This window comes from Eriocheir sinensis, chromosome 22 (assembly GCF_024679095.1).
Source record: "Eriocheir sinensis breed Jianghai 21 chromosome 22, ASM2467909v1, whole genome shotgun sequence".
In the NCBI taxonomy this organism is placed as follows: Eukaryota; Metazoa; Arthropoda; class Malacostraca; order Decapoda; family Varunidae; genus Eriocheir; species Eriocheir sinensis.
The window spans coordinates 16,128,792-16,143,555 of NC_066530.1; the positions used below are offsets into that span (position 1 = coordinate 16,128,792).

General features: G+C 44.4%; 1 protein-coding gene across 2 annotated transcripts in view; it reads left to right on the top strand.

The window, feature by feature from the left end:
- The window catches only part of LOC127002165 (chondroadherin-like), a 122,541-nt gene that overhangs the window by 12,252 nt on the left and 95,525 nt on the right, over positions 1-14,764 (top strand). Inside the window, exon 1 of one of the 2 annotated variants that reach the window (XM_050867826.1) lies at positions 2,483-2,885. The exons of the other annotated variant lie outside the window; for it this stretch is intronic. The gene's annotated coding sequence lies outside the window, so the exon portion shown is untranslated. Of the gene's footprint in view, positions 1-2,482; positions 2,886-14,764 lie in introns of those variants that run through there. 2 annotated transcript variants of the gene reach the window in all.

The following is a 14,764-nucleotide window of genomic DNA, read 5'->3' on the forward strand; positions in this document are numbered from 1 at the left end:
TGATGGAGAGAAGAGATTTTGGGGAGTGTTAAGAGTCTATGAAAAGAGTTTGATAAAAGATGTTGATGTATAAGATGAAGAACTGTTGAAATGGATGATATAGAGGTGAGAGTATCAGGGAAAGAGTTGAAAAAGAAATTGAAAAATGAAATGGATTGAAGAATGATGGAGAGAAGAGATTTTGGGGGTATTAGAGTCTGTGAAAAGAGTTTGATAAAAGATGTTGATGTATAAGATGAAGAAATGTTGAATAAATAGATGATATAGAGGTGAGAGTATCAGGGACAGAGTTAAAAAAATAATTGAAAAATGAAATAGAGAGTAGAAGAACTTACGAAATGGTTTTAAAAAGAGATGGATGGAATAGACAGAGATGAGAGATGTATAAGATGAAGAAATGTTGAATAGATGTTGAAATAGATGATACAGAGGTGAGAGAATCAAGGAAAGAGTTGAAAAAGAAATTGAAAGATGAAATAGAGGGTAGAAGAGCTTGCGAAATGGTTTTAAAAAGAAATGAATGGATTAGATAGAGATGAGAGAACTTAGGAATATGTTAAAATTGATTGGGAGAAACAGAGAAAGCGTTGAAATAGAGATTGAAGAACGATATGCAGGAAAAAAAGCTTGGGAAATGGTTAGAATAGAGAGGGAAGGATGATATAGAGATGAAAAGAACTTAGGAGAACGTTAAAACAAAGATTAAAGCATAGTTTGGAGAGGAAAAAAGCTTGCGATAATGTTGAAAGATAAATAGAAGGATAGCATAGAGATGAAAGACCTTGTGAAATTAGTTAAGGAAAAATGTTAAAATAAATGCATATAAATGTTAAAACAAGAGATTAGAGGATGATGTAGAGATGAGGGTTTGGAAAGAGGTTGAACTAGAGATTGATTGATGGTATAGAGAGAAAAAGCTTGCGAAATGGTTTTAAATATAGAAAATAGTCAAAGAAATATGTTCAAAAAATGCATATAAATGTTAAAACAAGAGATTAGAGGATGATGTAGAGATGAGGGCTTGGAAAAAGGCTAAACTAGAGAATGAAGGATGGCAATTTTTTTTTTTTTTTTTTTTTGTTCCAATAGAGGAAACAGTTCAAGAGCAAATAAAAGGAAACAATAATGAAAAAAAAAAAGCCCGCTATTCACTGCTCCTACAAAAGAGTCAAGAGGAGTGGCCGAAAGATAGCTTGCGAAATGGTTTTAAATAGAGATATATAGAAGGATTAAACAAAAATGAGTCATCTTAGGAATATGTTAGAATTGATTGAAGGATAATATATACAGAGAACAGCTTGGAAAGATGTAAAAAAATTAGAGAAGAAAGGATTATATAGACGAGAGAGCTTTAGAAAATGTTGAATTATATATATTGAAGAACTATATACAGAGAAATAGACGAGAGAGCATGGGAAAACGTTGAATTATATATATTGAAGAGAGAAATACAGAGAAATATACGAGAGAGCATGGGAAAACGTTGAATTATATATATTGAAGAGAGAAATACAGAGAAATAGACGAGGAGCATGGGAAAACGTTGAATTATATATATTGAAGAGAGAAATACACAGAAATAGACGAGGAGCATGGGAAAACGTTGAATTATATATATTGAAGAGAGAAATACACAGAAATAGACGAGGAGCATGGGAAAACGTTGAATTATATATATTGAAGAACTAATATACAGAGAAAAAATAGAGTTATGTTATATATGTCCCAGCACTACAACACAAAAGGAAGTTCCATAAAAAATAATTGATGTTTGTTCTCTGTTAAAAGCCAAACTACAAGACACTATATACAGAGGCACAACAGCGACCAACCCTTAGCACTCACCTCTTTCGCATCAACAATGGACGCAATTTACCTCATGATTATTCAACGAGACAACTTTGAATGTTTCGCAGGTCGTGGCGGGAGGCGGGGATGGTCGGGGGATGGTCGGGAGATGGTCGGGGGATGGTCGGGGGAAGGTCGGGGCGGGGCAGGCAGGCAGGGTCGTAAGGGACGGACGAGAGAGAGAGAGAGAGAGAGAGAGAGAGAGAGAGAGAGAGAGAGAGAGAGAGAGAGAGAGAGAGAGAGAGAGAGAGAGAGAGAGAGAGAGAGAGAGAGAGAGAGAGAGAGAGAGAGAGAGAGAGAGAGAGAGAGAGAGAGAGAGAGAGAGAGAGAGAGATATATCAGGGCTGCGAAGTGAATAGTTTCCGAACAAGCCACAAGAACTGTCACCGCTGCTCACTCGCTCCCACACCCCTTCAGCGCCTCCGTCAGATATATAAACCCACCTCACAGGGCCGCTCCGGTGACCCGCGCGTGAAGTCTCCCCAAATTGGCCTCGGTAAAAGTTCCTGGAGTGAGGAGAGTCAGTCTATTATCATTGATCAGTATAAAGCTGCCCGTCTTAAGTCCGCGTCGAGAGGTAGAGTCCCAGGCGGAGGGAGAGGCAGGGAGAGGTAGGGCGGACCAGCGGTGGATGAAAACGTTACCCTACCTCGCCAGCACGTCTCTGTAGCGCCATCTATACCCTCGGAATGCAATAGAGGCGATAAATAACGTGTTTTACTCACCCGCGTTAAGGCTGGAAAGGCTCTATCGGCAGGCAGGCACGGGCAGGCGGCTCCGGCAGTTTCACGATTCCGACCTCACCTCAGTTGGCCACCGACCGCCATAGAGTGCACATCTGTGGGTTTGCTCCGTGCCAGTCGCGCTCCTGAGTCCGCCCGTGAGCAGGTGGGGCCGTGCCGTGCTGTGCCGCGCCGTGCCGCCCTTTCGTGTGCGTGGAGGGGCCGCACGCAAGCCGCCCCGCACCCTGGATTTTTGCGTGTACTTATGGAAACTTGCAGCCATTTCGAGGGATGTGATGCGGACGTGAGTTGACAGTAAGTGGGAGCCGTGAGATGTTGTTGTTTGTGTTGATGGTGTTCCAGACGTAATGGGATGTGTTGCAAGCGTGTGTTGATAGTAAGTGCAAAATCTGAGTTCTGTTTTGCTTTTGTGTTGAGATCTTGTTCTGCCTACACGTAATTTGATGTGTTGCAAGCGTGTGTTGAATTAGTCAGTGCGAGGAGGTCCTGAGTTGTTCTGTTTTGCTTTTGTGTTGAGATCTTGTTCTGACTACACGTAATTTGATGTGTTGCAAGCGTGTGTTGAATTAGTAAGTGCGATGAGGTCCTGAGTTGTTCTGTTTTGCTTTCGTGTTGAGATCTTGTTCTGCCTACTCGTAATTTGATGTGTTGCAAGCGTGTGTTGAATTAGTAACTTCGAGGAGGTCCTGAGTTCTTCTGTTTGGTTTGTGTTGACTGTGTTCTAACCAGACGTCTTTCAACATTATCCCAAGCTTTTCTTCCTCTCCAAACTATCCTTCAATCTTTATTTTAACGTTTTCCTAAGTTCTTTCCATCTCTATATCATCCTTCCCTCTCTATTCTGACCCTTTCTCAAGCTTTTTCCTCTCTATCATTCTTCAATCTAAATTTCAACACTCTCTGCCTCTCTTCGTAGTAATGGGATGTGTTGCAGACGTGTGTTGATATAGCAAGTGTGAGGTATTGCGTTTTCTTTTGCTCTTGTGTTGATAGTGTTATGACAAGACCTAATGGGATGTGTTGCAGGCGTGTGTTGACTAAGTTCGAGGAAGTGAGTTTTGTTTTGCTATTGTGTTGATATTTTTGTAATGGATTGATGATGTGTTACTTACGAGATCTTGGAGTTCTATTTACCATTGTGTTGATTTTGTTATGATCATACGTAATGGGATGTGTTGACAGAGAGAGGCCTTGTCTTTTCCTCTTGTGTTGATAGTGTTCTGACAAGAGGTAATGAATTGATTGAGGTGTGTTGCGGGTGTGTTGATGTAGCTCTGACCTAACGTATGTGTTGCAAGCGTGCGAGATGACTGTTAAGGAGAGATCTTGGAGTGTTACTGTTTATCATATGTGTTGGTTGTGCTCTGACAAGACGTAATAGATTGCTGGAGGTGTGTTGCGAGTTTGTGTTGATCGCGTGAGGCTTCTGAGTCCTGTTTACTGTGTTGCTGGTGGAATGTGTTGTAAGGAGTGTGTTGACAGTAAGTGTAAGGTTTAGGAGTTTTGTTTTGCACTTGTTTTGATGTTATGAGCAGACATGATGGGTTGTGTTGCGAGTGTGTTGATAGTAAGTGTGAGGCCTTGAGTTCTGTTTTGTCTTGCTCTTGTGTTGACGTTGTTATGACCAGGCGTAATGGGTTGTGTTGCGAGCGTGTGTTGACAGTGTGAGACCTTTAGTGTTTCCGTTTATCTCTTGTGTTGCTATTCTGACCACACGTTATGAATTAGTGATGTGTTGCGCTAAATCTCAAGAGCCCTATTTACTTTTGTGTTGCTATTATCCTTGCTACACGTATTGGATGTGTTGCAAGCGTGTGTTGACGATAAACGCGAGATCTTATACCCCTTCTATTTTCTCTTGTGTTGATGTTGTATTGAGTTCACGCAATATGATGTGTGTCGAGCGTGAGATGACATATTACAAAGACTACGCTGGTATTACACAAACTAGACATAATATATAACTCAACAACGTCCCGCTTGGTTAAAAAGGGATTAAAGTTGTGTATTAACCTCAAACAACGTACGCTTTTGCTGGTTTTAAGCGAGAGAAAAGTGGTGTGGAGTGAAGGCTTAGTACTCGGGGTCTGCTATAGTCGAGGGTGAGTGACACTGGACGTTTTCTCTCCCACAAGAACTACAAGTATACAAAAAGATTAACAGATGCACCCTTTCACAATGAGGAGAGGCGGAATGAGGTGGTTTTGTAGATGTAGAGAAGGGATGAAGGGAATGAGATGAGAATTGAGGAAGACTTATGGGTGTGCAAAATGTGGATAGGTGGAGCTAATGAGGTGGTTTGGACATGTGGAGAAAGGGTGAAGGGAATGAGATGAGAACTGGGGAAGGGAGAAGATTCAGGAAGACTTATGGATGTGGAAAATGTGGATCGGTGGAGTGAGGTGGTTTGGACATGTGGAGAAAGGATGGAGGGAGTGAGATGAGAATTGAGGAAGGGAGAAGATTCAGGAAGACTTATGGATGTGGGAAATGTGGATAGGTGGAATGAGGTGGTTTGGACATGTGGAGAAAGGGTGACGGGAATGAGATGAGAAATGAGGAAGGGAGAAGATTCAGGAAGACTTATGGATGTGGGAAATGTGGATAGGTGGAGTGAGGTGGTTTGGACATGTGGAGAAAGGGTGAAGGGAATGAGATGAGAACTGAGGAGGGAGGAGATTCAGGAAGACTTACGGGTGTGGAAAATGTGGATAGGTGGAGCTAATGAGGTGGTTTGGACATGTGGAGAAAGGGTGAAGGGAATGAGATGAGAAATGAGGAAGGGAGGAGATTCAGGAAGACTTATGGATGTGGAAAATGTGGATAGGTGGAGCTAATGAGGTGGTTTGGACATGTGGAGAAAGGGTGACGGGAATGAGATGAGAAATGAGGAAGGGAGAAGATTCAGGAAGACTTATGGATGTGGAAAATGTGGATAGGTGGAGTGACGTGGTTTGGACATGTGGAGAAAGGGTGAAGGAAACTGAGATGAGAGTTGAGGAAGGGAGGAGATTCAGGAAGACTTATGGATGTGAGAAATGTGGATCGGTGGAGTGAGGTGGCTTGGACATGTGGAACCAAGAGATGAAGGGAAGATGAGGAAAATGACAAAAAAACAAAAAAAAAAAAACATACCCGAAAGCCGCAAAGGAGATCAGTTAGGTTTCCAGGAGTGCTTTTCACATTCACATTCTTCCACTCTTCCACTCCCCTCAGTAAAATGAAGGTATACAAAACACTTCCACATTAGGTTGGTCTCCACTTTTGCACACTCCACTCTCCACTTGCTTCGTTAAACTGCAAGTACATACAACACCTCTACTCTTGGCTACATCTTTTCCTCTCCACTCTTCCACTCTTCCACTCTTAACTCCCCTCGGCTATAATCCCTTTTTTTTCAAGCGGAACGTTGTTGAGTAGCCTTGTCAACTTGTCATTAGCCTCGTAAAACTACCCATGGAAATAAGCTAAACCTCTATGAAAGCCCAGGAATGCTTAAGAATTTGGAATGTGGACTTCTTTCGTGAGCTGTCCTTCGTTCCCACAAGATCTACAATTCCCAAAGGCCGCAAAGGAGATCAGTCAAGTTCCCAGGAGTGCTTTTCACAATCACGACGCAGAACCCTTGTCAAACTATTATAAAACTACCCGTGGAAATCGCTATACCTCTACGAAAGCCCAGGAATGCTTAAGAATTTGGACTTATGACCTCTCTCGTGAGCTGTCCTTCTTTCCCACAAGACCTACAATTCCCAAAGGCCTCAAAGGAGATCAGTCAGGTTCTCAGGAGTGCTTTTCACATTCACGGGGCAGAAGCCTTTTCAAACTATCAATAGGCTCATGAAACTACACATGGAAATAAACTAAACCTCTATGAAAGCCCAGGAATGCTTAAGAATGTGGACTTAGGACCTCTCTCGTGAGCTGTCCTTCTTTGCGCCATATTATAAGTAAGGATAGGTCCAATGTGGGCTGAGTGACCTTGTGTGTTTGAGATTGACAGAGAAGGGTGTTTGGTTGCTTGGCTTCTGTTGTTGTTGTTGTTGTTGTTGGTGGTGGTGGTGGTGGTGGTGCTCGACTATTATATTGCAGCTTTCCTCTGTCTCTGTATCTGTTTGCTGTGATAATTGTACGGGTGTCTGTCAAACCTTGTGTGTCTGTTTCATTATTTTTGTGTTTAAGTATGACAAAAAAGGCAAACATTTAATCAAAGGGAAAGATTTGAGGATTGGTAGTGGTGGTGGAGGAGGAGGAGGAGGAGGAGTCTGTCTGATCGTCTGTTTGTTAAAGTATGAAAAGGCAAAACAAAAAAACAAAAAAAACGAAAAAAAAGAGGAAATATTTAACCCGGTAGCAGCGATGGACCAAATATGTGGCTTTACCGTGTACCACCGACGGGCCAAATTTTTGCCATGATATAAACTACCCCCCCCAAAAAATAGATGATGCATAATCTGATCACAAATGGGTTAATGTATATTATGAAATGATTTGCGTGAGTGATGATTTTTTCTCCTTTTTCTCGCTTAGAGGGGTCTTTAAGAAACATGATCCACGCAGCTACGAGGTTAAATGTTATTGTTCTTGTTATTGGTAGTGGTGGTGGTCAGTGGCGGTGGTATGCGACACGCGAGCATCAGGTGGGGCAGTTCCCGTCCATCCGTCACTCCCCGGCATGAAGCATTCTTGTGGCCAGGGCTCCGGGAGGGCGTGAAACGGGCGCAGGAGGAAGGGAAGAGGAACGCGAGTCACGGGCTGAAAGTGGGGAGCGACCTGTGAGCCTGTGAATCCGAGCGCAGAGGTCTTGTGTGTGTGTGTGTGTGTGTGTGTGTGTGTGTGTGTACCTGCGTTTACCGAGACAAGGGGAGAGAGTGGAAAGTGGAATAGTAACCCGTATAGCCTAACATAGAGGTGTTGTGTGTACTTGGGACTTAACGAAGCAAGTGGAAAGTGGAGTGTGCAAAGTGGAGACCAGCCTGTGTACCCAAGTGTGGAAGTGTTCTGCATACCTTCATATTACCGAGGCAAGTGGAGAGTGGATGAGTGGAAGAGTGGAGAGCAAAGCGTAGAGATGTTATTTGTACCTGTAATTTAACAATGCAAGTGGAGGGTGGAGTATGCAAAAGTGGAGAACACCGTAAATGTGGAAGTGTTCTGTATACCAAGGGGAGTAAGAGTGGAAGAGTGGAAGAGTGGAGAGCAAAAGGTGTAGCCAACCGTAGAGATGTTACCTGTGCCCGCATTCTACCGAGGTCAGTCCTATACGAGGAGGTGGATAGCTTGCATACCTGTCCTTATTGCCTCAGAATAATACCCGTGCCTGTGACTATATGTTTTTCTTCCTTTAATCCAGGTGAACCTCGCGCCGCAAACCTGTTACACGCCGCGGAGTCTTTCCTAAATGTGTCTTTTCATATATTTTAATGTGACCCGTTTCGCACCTTTTTGATACGTGTTCTAAGGGAAAATTATCCATGGACATACTAACACAACCTCTACGGAAGTCTTATCATATGTGTGTGTGTGTGTGTAAGGCTTGTATCTCAGACGCTTTCGGGTCCCACAACAGTTATTTTCAAAGGTCACAAAGGAGATTAGTCGGGTTCTCAAGAGTGGTTTGTCACATTCACGGTACAGAAGCCTTGTCAAACTACCACTGGGCTCACAAAACAAGCCTCTCGAAAGCCTTATACTACAGAATGGAAGGGAATGGAATGGAATGGAAGGGAATAACAAAAGAAATGAAAAGATATCAGAGAAAAGAAGAAAAAGGAGAAGAGAAAAGATGAGAATGAAATGCAGAGGGAAGGAAAAAAGAAGAGAAATGAAGAGAAAACAGAGAAAGAGAAGAGAAAGGAGAAGAGAACAAAACAGGGAATGGAAGGGAAGGGAAGGAAAAAAGAAGAGAAATGAAGAGAAAACAGAGAAAGAGAAGAGAAAGGAGAAGAGAACAAAACAGGGAATGGAAGGGAAGGGAAGGAAAAAAAGAAGAGAAATGAAAAGAAAACAGAGAAAGGAAAAGAGACAAAATGAGAAGAGAACAAAACGGAATGGAAGGGAAGGAAAGGAAAAAAAGAAGAGAAATGAAAAGAAAACAGAGAAAGGAGAAGAGAAAAGAGGAGAGAAAAGATTGGAAGAAGAGAACAAAACAGGGAATGGAAGGGAAGAGAAGGAAAAAAATGAAGAGAAATGAAGAGAAAATAGAGAAAGGAGAAGAGAAAAGATGCGAGAAAAGATTGGAAGAAGAGAACAAAACAGGGAATGGAAGGGAAGAGAAGGAAAAAAATGAAGAGAAAATAGAGAAAGGAGAAGAGAAAAGAGAAGAGAAAAGATTGGAAGAAGAGAACAAAACATAACTTTATTTTACAGCAAAGGAAACAGCTCAAGGGCAAAAAAAAAAAAAAATGAAAAAAAATAAAATATGAGTGTGTTGGAAAGGCTTCAGAGTATGGGTCCTCGGTAGCTGCTTCGTGCCTCTGCCTGTCCGTGTTGACTTGTGCCTCGTCCAACCTCGTGACTCACCCATCGACCTGCCATGCCCCAGCCCGTCACGCCTCTCTCCCTCCCTGCTGGCCGGCCGTCTCCCTCTGTGCACGGCTTATCGCCCTTCCCGTCGCCCCTCCCGCCCCTCCCCTCGCCTGGCCCGGCCTTTATCTGCCCCTCACACACCTTTTGTACCCTGGTTCGAGTCCCCCTTTGGCGCTGACAGGCTGGGAGGTGGGTGAGAGGGAGGAGGGAGTGGAGATGAGAGAAGAAATGGAAGAAATGGAATAGGGAAGGGAAGGGAATGGAATGGAATGGAAGGGAAAGGAAAGGAAAGGAAAGGAAAGGAAAGGAAGGGAAGAGAAGGGAAGGGAAGGGAAGAGTAAAACAGAAGAGAAATGAAAAGAAAACAGAGAAAAGAAGAGGAGAGAAGTAAAAAAGAGAACAAAACAGAACAAAAGAAATGAAAATAAATGAAAACAAAAGAAGAAAATGAAAAGAATAGAGAAAAGAGACAGACAGCCAGACAGACAAACAGAGTAGACGGCCCAACAGGTATTCCTTGACACAGGTGAGAGAAGGGGGGTGGGGGATGGGGGGGGCCGGGTTCCTAGGTTTGGGAGTGTAGGCAGCTAGGCAGGAGGAGGGGGCGGGAATAATACATTAGCAGATAATGGACAAGTTTCTCGAAAGGTCACGCGCGTTACATTAGTGATACATTACTGGGACCCGCCGCGCAATTTTGGACGGCGAGAGAACACGGATATAAGGCTCCCCGGGTTTTCCTTTCCTTCGCACGTCAGAGGCTGTTGAGGAGGAGAGGCGACGCGGCCACATCACCATTGCCATATTATCGTACTCAGAGCTTCGTATTTACCTGTTTCTGAGCCGTAGTTATTGCCCCAAAACACTAATAATTAACCATTTTAACGATAAGTATATATGAAGGCAGTTATTAGGGTCGAGGAGGCAGTTTTTGAGTCGGGAATTGGAAGACGTATAATTAGGAGGCTGAGTACGATAGTCTTGCAATGTTGGGCCGCCGATACACCTCGAGTCAGGGCTTCCTCCTCCTCCTCCTTATCCTTCTCCTTCTCCTCCTCTTCCCCTTCCTCTTATCTCTTTTCTCTGTTTTATTTTCATCTCTCTTTTTTTCTCTCCTTCCCTTCCCTTCCCTTCCTCCTCCTCTTTCACCTCCTCTTCCTTCTTCTCCTCCTCTTCCCCTTCCTCTAATCTCTTTTCTCTGTTTTATTTTCATTTCTCTTTTTTTTCTCTCCTTCCCTTCCCTTCCCTTCCTCCTCCTCTTTCACCTCCTCTTCCTTCTCCTCCTCTTCCCCTTCCTCTCCTCTCTTCTCTGTTTTCTTTTCATTTCTATTTTTCTTCTCTCCTTCCCTTCCCTTCCTCTCCCTTCCCTTCCATAAGTCCTCCCCAGAAGTGAATAAATGTTAACTTTTTTTAGGCCCTGCTTATAGAACCCGGTAGGCTGTCTTGAGGGGTCTCTCTTGGACGGCCTCTTCCCGCTAGTGGAGCAGGCGAATTTTATTTATAGTGGCTGCCGTGATGTATGACTCCTGCTTGGCCCATGCTGCCCTCTATTGCTCCTCTTGAACGATGTCGCTGAAGTTAGTGACTGAAGATCTGGGCAGCGTGTGGGTAGTCTGTCACAATGGTTGAAAGTTATCAGCGTCATTCAATGGGACTCGAACCTGGGTCTTAAGGTTCACCACTCCCGCACACTGACCACTCGACCACCGCCTCCCCGACTATATCCCCCCCACCCCCTCCACACACACACACACACACACACACACACACAATAAAGAATGCAGTTACTCGGTCGTCAAATACCTTCAACGAGGATTAATATTATATGTTGTGGATATTTTTTGTGCTGTGGTGATCGTTCTGTGAAATGCCTTCCCTGCACCGTGGCTGTGGGCAAGAACCACCTCGAATTGAACATGGGGAGAGAGGGGAGGAAGGAGAACCATTAGGAGGAGGAGGACATAGGAGAAAGAGGAGGGGGGATTAGGGGGTAGTGGTAGGGGGAAGGAGTGGGGGAGACAGAGCGAGGAGGAGAGAGAGATGGCGAGAAGGAGGGATGAGGAGGAAGGGACGTGGGGGGGAGTGAGGGAGAGAAGGGGGGGATAGGTGGGTAGCAGTAGTAGTAGCAGTAGTAGTAGTAGTAGTAGTAGGAGGAGGAGGAGGAGGAAGAGGGGGAGGGGGGTGGCGATTAACTCAATAACTGCCACCCTCACCACCGCGCCGCTTGTCAGGATGGAATTCAATACATTGGTCGTGGCAGAGTTCCGCTACATTGCATTTTAACGCGGCACTTTTCGGCCACGCGTGCACTGCCGGCTGTATGGGAATCGCTGTTTGGCGGGACACACGGCGCTAGGCTTGTTTGTACCCGGGGCGTGACGCTGATGGGACACGGCTGGACACAGGTGCCTAGTCTTTTGGGTTTGGCCACACTTCTGAGTTACTGATAGGAGGGGAAGAGGAGGTGGAGGAGGAGGAGGACGGAGCAAGTGTTAGGAGAGAGATACAGTGAGGACGAAGAGGAAGAGGAGTAAGAGGAATACGTTGACGAAGGGGACGAGGAGGAGGAAGAGTAGGAAGAGGAACAAGAGGAGGAGGAGAAGAATTAGAAACGAAAACAGTGGAGAAGGAAAAGGAAAATAATTAGAATAACGAAAAGGAAAAGAAGTAACAAGAAAAAGAGAGAGGAGAACGGAGACGAAGAAGAGAAAGAGGAAGAGAGGAAGAGGAGGAGAAGAGGATGAGGTGAAGGATAGGTTAGGTTAGGTTAGGTTAGGTTAGGAGGAGGAGAAGGAACAGGAACAGGAGGAGGAAAACGACAACGAAGAAGAAGAAGAAGAGGAAGAAGAAGAAGAAGAAGAAAGAGGAAGAGGAAGAGGAGGAGAAGGAGGAAGAGGTGAAGGATATGTTAGGTTAGGTTAGGTTAGGTTAGGTTAGGAGGAGGAGGAGAAGAAACAGAAAAAGGAGGAGAATGACAACGAAGAAGAAGAAGAAGAACAAGAACAAAAAGAGCAAGAGGAGTTAGCAAGAAGCCCGATTATAGGTCACAGCTACGAATTATAGAACGACTGATCCATTTTTTAGTCTGGCACGTTGGCGGTGATGTGCCGGTGATGTGGCGGTAATGTGGCGGTGATGTGCCGGTGATGTGGCGGTGATGTGCCGGTGAAGTGGCGGTGATGTGGCGGTGATGTGGCGATGATGTGGCGGTGGTGTGGCGGTAATGTGGCGGTGATGTGGCGGTGATGTGGCGGTGGTATGGCGGCTATGTGGCGGTGATGTGGCGGTGGTGTGCCGGTGATGTGGCGGTGGTGTGGCGGTAGTGTGGAGAAAGTATGAAAGAAGGAATGAAAAGAAAGAAAGAGAGATGAAAAAATGTGATAAGTAAAAGACGAAGAAAGAAGAGAAGAAAAAGAAGAGAAAGGAAGAGAAAGTATGAAAGAAGGAAGGAAAGAAAAGAAAGAAAAAGAGATGAAGAAAATGTGACAAGTAAAAGACGAAGAAAGAAGAGAAGAAAAGGAAGAGAAAGGAAGAGAAAATATGAAAGAAAGAAAAAAGAAAAGAATGAAGAAAAGGATATAAAAATTGTCGTCCCCGTGAGGCCTGAGGAGAAGAGGAGGAGGAGAAGGAAGACGAGGAGGAGGAGGAAGAGGAGAAGGAGGAAGAGAAGGAGGAGGAGGAGGAGAAGAAAAGGAATTTGAGGATATAGAGATCGTTAAGAGTGTGTGTGTGTGTGTGTGTGTGTGTGGGTGGTGTTAGTGGTATGTAAGGTCAGGCTCTTATCACCATCATCACCACCACCATCATCATCATCATCACCACCAAACCTTGATTATCACCTTCATCATCATACCCACCATCACCACTTTCATCACCACCACCATCATCATCATCATCACCACCAAACCTTGATTATCACCTTCATCATCATACCCACCATCACCACTTTCATCACCACCACCACCACCATCACCACCACCAATGTCCGTTGTTTGCTCGTCGTTACACAGCGGCCACGTGACGTTATGTGTGTGTGCCTGACGGTCATTATTGCTTAGGGAACTTATTACCGCGTTAAAATGGCCTAATGCACTGTCCTTGCCCTGCCCTTCAACCCTCCCCTCCCTCTCTTTCTTTCTTTCTCTCTCTTTCTCTCTCACACACACACATATACCAAGACACCGTAAAGGGACACATTCTTATACATTTTGGTACTTACGCACACACATACATTTTTGACGAGGCTTTCATAGGTCTTGTAGGCATTTCCATAGGTAGGTAGTTTTATGACCCTGGTGGTAGGACGTTCGCAGAAGCTTCTTTCCCCAGTGAACCTCAAAACACAAGCACGAGAACCCGATGAACCTCCTCTGCTGCCTTGAGAAATAGGTGTATCATGCATTTCCACGAGCAGTAGTTTCATGACCCTGGTGGTAAGACGTTCGCCGAAGCTTCTCCACCATGAACTTCAAAACACACTCACGAGAACTCGATTAACCTCCTCTGCGGCCTTGAGGGAATAGTTGAGCTGAGAGGCGGAAGCGTTTGAGCATACCCACACTAACATACTAAGGTGTCTCTGTATATTGGTAAGCTTTCCATGGAGTCTAGCGAGGGAGTTGAGGAGTCTATCGCCAGGTGAAGGGATGGAGGTGAGCTTGGCTAGTGGACAGATGGCCCCTCGCCCCTCGCTCTCTCCCGCACCAGGTCTGTCTTTAAAGTTGGTCTGAGCACTGCTGGGAGGAGGAGGAGGAGGAGGAGGAGGAGGAGGAGGGTGGTGGTGGTGGATGAAGAGGTTGAGGAGGCGGAGGAGGAGGAATGGAGTTTGGTTGGGCTGGGCAGGAGGAGGAGGAAGAGGAGGAGGGCTGAAGAAGGAGGAGGAGGAGGAGGAGGAGGAGGAGGAGGAGGAGGAGGAGGAGGAGGAGGAAAAATGGTAAAAGGACCAATTCTCTCTCTCTCTCTCTCTCTCTCTCTCTCTCTCTCTCTCTCTCTCTCTCTCTCTCTCTCTCTCTCTCTCTCTCTCTCTCTCTCTCTCATGGGCGTTATTGCTTTTCTTTACCTTTTCCGTTTGCTCTTCTTTCTTTCTTTCTTTCTCTTTCTTTTTTTTTTTTTTACTTTTGTTTTGAATTTCTCTCTTTCTGTTATTCGACTTTCCCTTCGTTTTCCTTTTTTCCTTTTTTCTTTTTTTTTCTCTCCCCCAATTTTTGAAGTTTTCTCTCTTTCGTTTTCTCTCCATTGTTTTCTTTTCAGTATTCGTTTTATTTTTGGGGGGGGTCCTTTTTCTTTTTTTTCTTCTTTTTTATTTATTTGTGTTTTGTTTCTGTCGCCTTTTTTCTTTCTTTCTTCTTTCTTCTTATTTCTGTTTCGATTCTTTTTCTTTTTTTCTGTCTATTGTCTGTTTTCTTTCTCTTTTTTTTCTCTCTTTCATCCTTTCTTTTAATTATCTTCACTTTTCTTTAATTCTTTCTTCTTTTCTTTCGTTTTTTCCTTCCTTTCTTTCTGTCTGTCTGTTTGTCTATCTGTCTGTCTATCTATCTATCTATCTATCTATCTGTTTCTCTTGACCCCTTCCTCTTCATCTCCCTCTTCATCTCTTCTCCTTCTCTCCCTCTTCTTCCTCCATCACCAGCATCCCAGCATCTCTC